Raw genomic sequence first — 7051 nt, forward strand, 5'->3', positions numbered from 1 at the left:
GAGTTCCTGTGGGCCCAGAAGGTAGGTGGGAGTGGGAATGACCACACCTCCGTTCACCAAGCAGGTATAGGGTTTAGTAACAAGAAGAATGTCGTACCTTTTCAGTCTTGCAGGCCCTGAGTGTCCTTGGGGTTGCTGGAAAGCAGAGCATGTTCTTAAGCCCCAGAAATCTGCCCGAGCCCTGCCTCTTTAAATATTCAAAATAGTCAAGCCTGTTTTTAAACCTTCAAAATGGCAGTGCCATCTAGCCTGGCAAAAGTCCACAGCTCAACCCACCTTTCTCTTCACCTTCTCCGTTTGTTCCCCAGCCACCTTGCACAGTCTGTGCAGTCCCTGGCTAGCCGGGTGATTTTTAAGTTAATTCTTAGGTCCTACCACCAGTCAGGAATCTCTGAGCCGCCTGTACTGTCAGGGTCACTCCGTTTGTTGTCAGACCACAGCTCCACATGTCTCCTTTTTTTGGTATTTTCACGCCAATTCTTCTGCTAATTGGGATTTAGTCCAATTCTGTATCCTTCCCTTCAATGCTCAGGGGTCCAAGATTATCTTCTGTGTCTGTGTTAATTGGTTTCCCTTTTCTTTGTTGAAGAGGGTCTGTGCAATCCTTCTGCCTAGTCCGCCATCTTGCCAGAACTCCCCTGTCTTGTCTTTTTAATGACCTTTTCCTTTCTTCACGTATGATGTTCTTGATGTCATCCCACAACTTGTCTTCTGTCACTGATTTTCAATGCATCAAAAGGATTCATCAGATAGATTCAGATGGGATATACTCAAGGTCATATTTTGGCTTTCATGGACTTGTTTTAATTTTCTTCAGCTTCTACTTGAGCATGCATGTGAGCAGTTGATGGTCTGTTCCACAGTCAGCTCCTGGACTTATTTTGGCTGATGATTTTGAACTTCTCCATTGCCTCTTTCCACAGATGTAGTCCATTTGATTTCCATTTATTCCATCTAGTGATGTCCATGTCTGTAGTCACCATTTATGTTGCTGAAAAAGGTATTTGCAATGAATAGGTCCTTGGTCTTCATGTCTTTCATGCTGTCTCTAGCATCATTTCTATCACCAAAACTATATTTTCTAAATTCCAAAAAATTATTTTTTCCAACTTTCACATTCCAATCATCAGCAATAATTAATATATGTTGATTGCATGTTCTCCCAATTTCAGGCTGCAGAATTTGTTAAATATCTTCCATTCCTTCATCTTTGGCTTTGGTAGTTGGTGATAAATTTGAATACCAGTAGTATTACCTGGTCTTTCTTGTAAGCTTTTGGATATTAACCTATCACTGACAACATCATACTTCAGGATACATCTCCAACTGTACTTTTTGATGATAAATTTGATGCCATTCTTTTTCAATTTGTCATTCCCAAAATAGCAGACCATGTGTTTGTCTGAGTCAGAATAACCAATACCAGTCCATTTTAACTCACCAATGCCTAGGATATGGATCTTTAAGCATTCAATTTCATTTTTGACAACTTCCAATTTTCCTAGATTCACACTTCACACATTGCACATTCCAATTATTAATGAGTATTTACAGCTATTTCTTACCATTTTGTGTTGTGCCCCATCAGCAAATGAAGGTTCAGAAAGCTTTAGTCTATATGCATCATTATGGTTGACTCTACTTTGAGGAGGCAGTTCTTCTCCAGCTGTCTTTTGAGGACTTTCCAACCTGAGGGGTTCATCTTCCTGCAGTATATCAAACAATATTTCACAGCTTTTCATAAAATTTTCCAGTAATATATCAGATAGTGTTTCACTGCTATTTATAAAGTTTTCAGTGGCCAATTTTCTCAGAAGTGGATGGTTCCATCCTTCTTCCTAGTCTGCCTTAGTCTGGAAGGTCTGCTGAAACCTCTCCACCATAGGTGACCCTGTTGTTCTTCGAAACACCAGTGGCAAAGACTCTAGCCTTATACAACGTGCAAGCTCCCATTGTATGACAAACAGACAGATGAGTGGTCTTTATCTATAGGAGGTAATAAAGAAACTTATTTCTCACTGCTTTTTCAATTGTACCTTAGGTTCAAAAAATTATTCCATTATCAGTCAAACCACAAAGATGTCATGTTCAAGAAAATTGGCATTACCAATTTTCCAAATCTGTTTTTTAGTTAGTTTTGAAGTCTTTTCACACTCTAGATTTTAGGTTTAATCTCTTCTTCCTTTATATTAAATTGGTTTTAGCACTCCAAACTGTATTTTAAGAATTTTCTCTAATCTAATCTGTACGTTTACAATCTAGGTAGTATGCATTTCCCTTTAACTACCACTGTTAAAGGTTTCCATCTCTTTTTTATTTTCTCATTTTTTTTCCTGCTTTTCTTATGTTGACTTCTGTTTTATATCATTTATTTTTGGATTTATCATAACTCAAACATTCTATTTTTATATGTTGTAATATATGCGTGTATTACATTTAATTTTCTTTAATTAAAATACTCATTTTAAGTTTTGTCTATATAGGAATGAATCCAGAGTGAATGCTCCCTTATAAACTTTAGATTAAGCAGATCTTAATTTTAACATATTTCTTCTTATGAGCAAGTGTACATGTTAGATGTGGTAATATGTCTTACACTGAGATTTTCTGCCTTTTACATAAAGCCTTTAAAGTTCACATACCCAGTTCAGCTCATGTCAAAGACCTTCATCCTTTATACAATTGCAATATTGAATTACTTATTATTCCCAAAATATTACTATAGACATACAATTACACCTTAGAATTACAATTATTTGCATTGAAGACAGTGACTGTGTTTTTTCCATTGATGTTTTCCCAATGACTGACAGTATGCTGGCACGGCACATAGTAGCTACTCAATATGCATTTCTTGAAAAAATGAATAAACAACTTGTCTTTCACAGTCTTCTTGTATCTGAGATTGTTGTTGTTGTTAGGTGCTACTGAGTTGATCCAACTCATAGAGATCCTATGTACAACAAGATGAAACACAGCAGCCCTGAGCCATTCTTAAAATCGTTACTATGTTTGAGCCCATTGTTGTACCACTTTTTCATTCGTATCACTGAAAGTCTTCATTTTTGATGACCATCTACTTTGCCAAGCATGATGTCCTACTCTAAGGATTCAGATAGCTCCCTTGATAAAATGTCTAAAGTATATGAGATGAAGTCTCACCATCCTTACTTCTAAAGGGCATTCTAGTTGTACTTTTTCTAAGATAAGTTTGTATTTTCTTCTGACAGCCCATGGTATAGTCAAAAATCTTAAGCAAGAAACACTTAATTCAAAGCCAGCAATTACTTTTTAGTCTTCTTTATTCACTGTCCAAATTTTGCATGCGTATGAGATGGTTGAAAATGCCATGTCTTACGTAAGATACACATTAGTTCTCAAAGTGACATCTTTACATTTTCACACTTTAACAGTCTTTTGCAGCAGATTTTCCAAATGCAATTCATCTTTTGATTTATTGACTGTTGCTTACATGCATAATGTTTGTGGATCCAATCGTACTGGGATAATTCTATCAAATCTTTCTTTACTATCTTCATGTTTTCTCCTAAGCATGAGCCATTTACTCACTGCATTGTATCTTATTTATTCCACAGTGTTTGAGAACTCTAGCTTAACAATATGATTTGAGTTGCCCAAATGAAGAAGTTAGCCCTACAGGACAAGTTTACTAACTCTTACTGTTTTAGGAACTTTACAGCAGTATTTTAGAATAGTATTATAACAACAATATTTTAATATTAATACTTTTGAATTCTGAATAGGTGTTGATTTTTTACCATGAAAAAGTTTTCAGAAATGAAAAAAGATGACTTCACAATCCTTGTTGATAAAACAAGTTTGAGCTATTTTACTTAGCAATTTTAATGAAATAAATGTAGCACAAAGTCTGTTGAAATATTCTTGATTAAAGTGTTGTTTGTTGTAGTGGGAATAATTATCACTGTTGAGCAGACATAAAAATATCTCACAATAGTAAAACATCGAAAAAGGAAACGCAAATTAGAAAAACAAAATTGTTGAAACATTGTTGAAGGGACTTGAAATGTAGATCTGTTTTTTAGATATTGTAATACAATATATGGACAATGAATAAGGAATACTGAAAAAAAATAGATGCTTTTGGTTTGTGGTGTTGCTGTAGAATGCTGAAAGTACCGTGGACTGCTAGAAGAACTAACAAATCTGTCCTGGAAGAATTATAGCTGGAATGCTTCTTGGAAGGGAGATTGGCCAGACTTCATCTCACCTACTTGGTCATGTTGTCAGAAGAGACCATTCCCTGGAGAAGGATATAATGCTTGGTAAAGTAAAGTATCAATGAAAAAGGGGAAGGCCCTCAATGAGATGGATTGACAGGGTGGCTTAAACAGTGGACTCAGGTGTAGCAAGGATTGTAAGGCTGGCACAGGACTGGACAGTGTTTCCTTCTGCTGTACATAGGGTCACCATGAGTCGAAGGTGGCTCAATGGCACCTAACAACAAAAATACAATTTATAATGAAATGAATTTATTGGGTCCCTAATTTTTTGGTTTCTGATTTTGCATTAACTCCCATTGGTAACTTTTGAGTGTCAGCCTCTGAGTTTTCAGAGTTTCACCTTCCAGCTTTCTTTGTTTGCCTTTAGCTCGTTAGTATAATGGCCTCCTTTTCTCTCCAAAAATCTTCTCTCAAAATTAGACTCAGGAGAATGAAACATAACTTATATAATGAAGCATTTGAGCATTAGTTATGTAAACTTACACAATTCTTGACTTGTAAATATAATCTCCATCCTCATTTTTCTAATATTTATATCATCTATTTAGCTTTATGATAAATGCCACCTGTGGTGATTAATGTTATGTGTCAACTTGGCTAGGCTATGATTCTCAAGTCTTTTGGCACACACCATGTAATCAGCTACCATTTTGTGATTTAATGTGAGCATCCAATCAGTTGGAAAAGGAGTTTTCTTGAGGGCATAGTCTGCCTCTATCCAAATAAATGGATATTCTGCCAAAGCTTACTTTCTTTGAATCCTGTTTTCCTGGTTGCTTTGTCTCCATTTTTTTGGGGTCTTAAAACACTTTCAGCCTGATGCTTGACTTGAAGAATTTGAATTAGTCAGCCCCTGCATGACATGGACCACATGAACAAGTTGTTGCTATGTGCCGTCGGGTTGGCCCCAACTCATAGCAACCCCTCCTTGGGTTTCCGAGGCAATGTCACTACTGAAGTAGATCGCCCCATCTTCCTTCCCAGGAGTGGCTCGGAAGGTTTGAACCACCAGCCTTCTGGTTAGCAGTCAAGTGCCTTAGGCACCTGCCAGAACCTTCAGTCTGCTGCCTCACCCACAGATTTGGAACCTGCCATCCTCCACAAATTTGAACCATTTCCTTATAATTGTGTCAGCTATTTTCTTGAAATAAATATCTCTCTGGACAGCCAGCCCCCCTGGGCTATGAATGACATCCTTTCCTAACTATGTTTCTTGTTGAATTTTTTGATGGGTCAGCACAGGTACATACATTTCTTATTTAACCTTAATTTAGTGCAAGAAGAGATTTGAAGCCTTTTTATTGATTTAACAGCTGAATGTTCAGCAAGTAAAAGAGATTGTGATGAAGAATTGTGAGAGCATATTTATATAACATTAAAGGGCAAATTAGAGTTGTAGGTAAATTGGACATTTGAAACCCAGGGAATACCTATATATGTCTACGTAACATTCACTGGTTTTACTACTCTAGAGAACGCAGACTACAACACTTCCTCTAACTTAGGGCACAGTTTATTAATACTTTATTAAGATGTGTGTGTATGTATAGAATAGTCTCCTTGGTTTTACATAAAATAAACTAGTAAGAAAAGTTAAATATTCTTTATAAATTTTATGCATTCCTATTTATTTAAATATCCAGTAAATAATTGCTATGTCAACTTTTAAACTATATCAGAAACACATAGTGTTTATCTTAAAGAAAAATATGAGCATTCTGGCTATATATGGAATGATTTTTCTAGGAGAAAGTCTAAATGCATAGATTCATAGTAAAAATGCAGTAACGTTTTTCCCTTATAATCTTGCAGGTAGGGTCAGAATCTCAAGTTCTCATTCTCTTATATTTAATCATTAATTTTTGCTTTCATTCAATTCAAAGATACTGCTTTAAATCTTTCCCAAACACTTTTCCTACTAGGAAGGGCATCCTACTAGGTTTTCCTATCCTTACCAGACAAACTTGCTTTACTATTCTGAAAAAAATTAAGGCCATCTCTTAAAAAGTTTCTGTTTTCTTCTTTGTTATACCTGCCTCAAGGGAGCCATACCTCCTTCTCTGTACTTCATTATGTTTCCTTGAATCTTCTTCACAATCTGGATCTTTATTTTATCTTCAAATTCTCACTCTTCCTTCCCCATTCAAATAAACATATACTTTTTAAGGAATCAATAATGAACAAAGCAAAAAACAAAAATACTTTCATTTATACCTTCTGTACAAATTGAATACTATTTTCCATTAATGTCAAATTTTGCACAGAAATGTCTCTTTAGATCCTCTTCTTTCTTTTCTCCTTTCTTGATTCCATACAGTTTCCTTTCTTCTCATTTGTACTTCTGAAGTAATATATATATATATATAATGCTTAGTATGTTCTGGATACTGTGCTACATACTGGGGATCTTGTAAAAAGAAACACCCCCTCTCTTCCAAGTGAAGAGTTGTATGAGGCTGACCAATAAACAATGCACTATAATACAGTGAGATACGTTCTATTAAAAGGTAGATGGGTAATTAATGAAGAAATAACTGTGAATGCAAAGAAGGCTCAAGCTTATTCAAGTCTACATGTAGCAAAGAAAGTTTCTAAGGAAGGTTATTTGTGATTAGAACATAAATGTTCCCAAAGTAAGATAGGTGAGGCTGTGGATAGATAGAAGTGACTTTCTGCAGTGACTAGCACAGAGTTACAGAGTTCTCACACTGTTCCATGGAAGTATTTTAACTGTAGATGACAATGGCTCATAAGGTCAGGAGCTCAAAGTGGTGTCAAATTGCACATAT

The sequence above is a fragment of the Orycteropus afer genome, unplaced genomic scaffold (assembly GCF_000298275.1).
Source record: "Orycteropus afer afer isolate SDZICR_OR568_19922 unplaced genomic scaffold, OryAfe1.0 scaffold00228, whole genome shotgun sequence".
NCBI lineage: Eukaryota > Metazoa > Chordata > Mammalia > Tubulidentata > Orycteropodidae > Orycteropus > Orycteropus afer.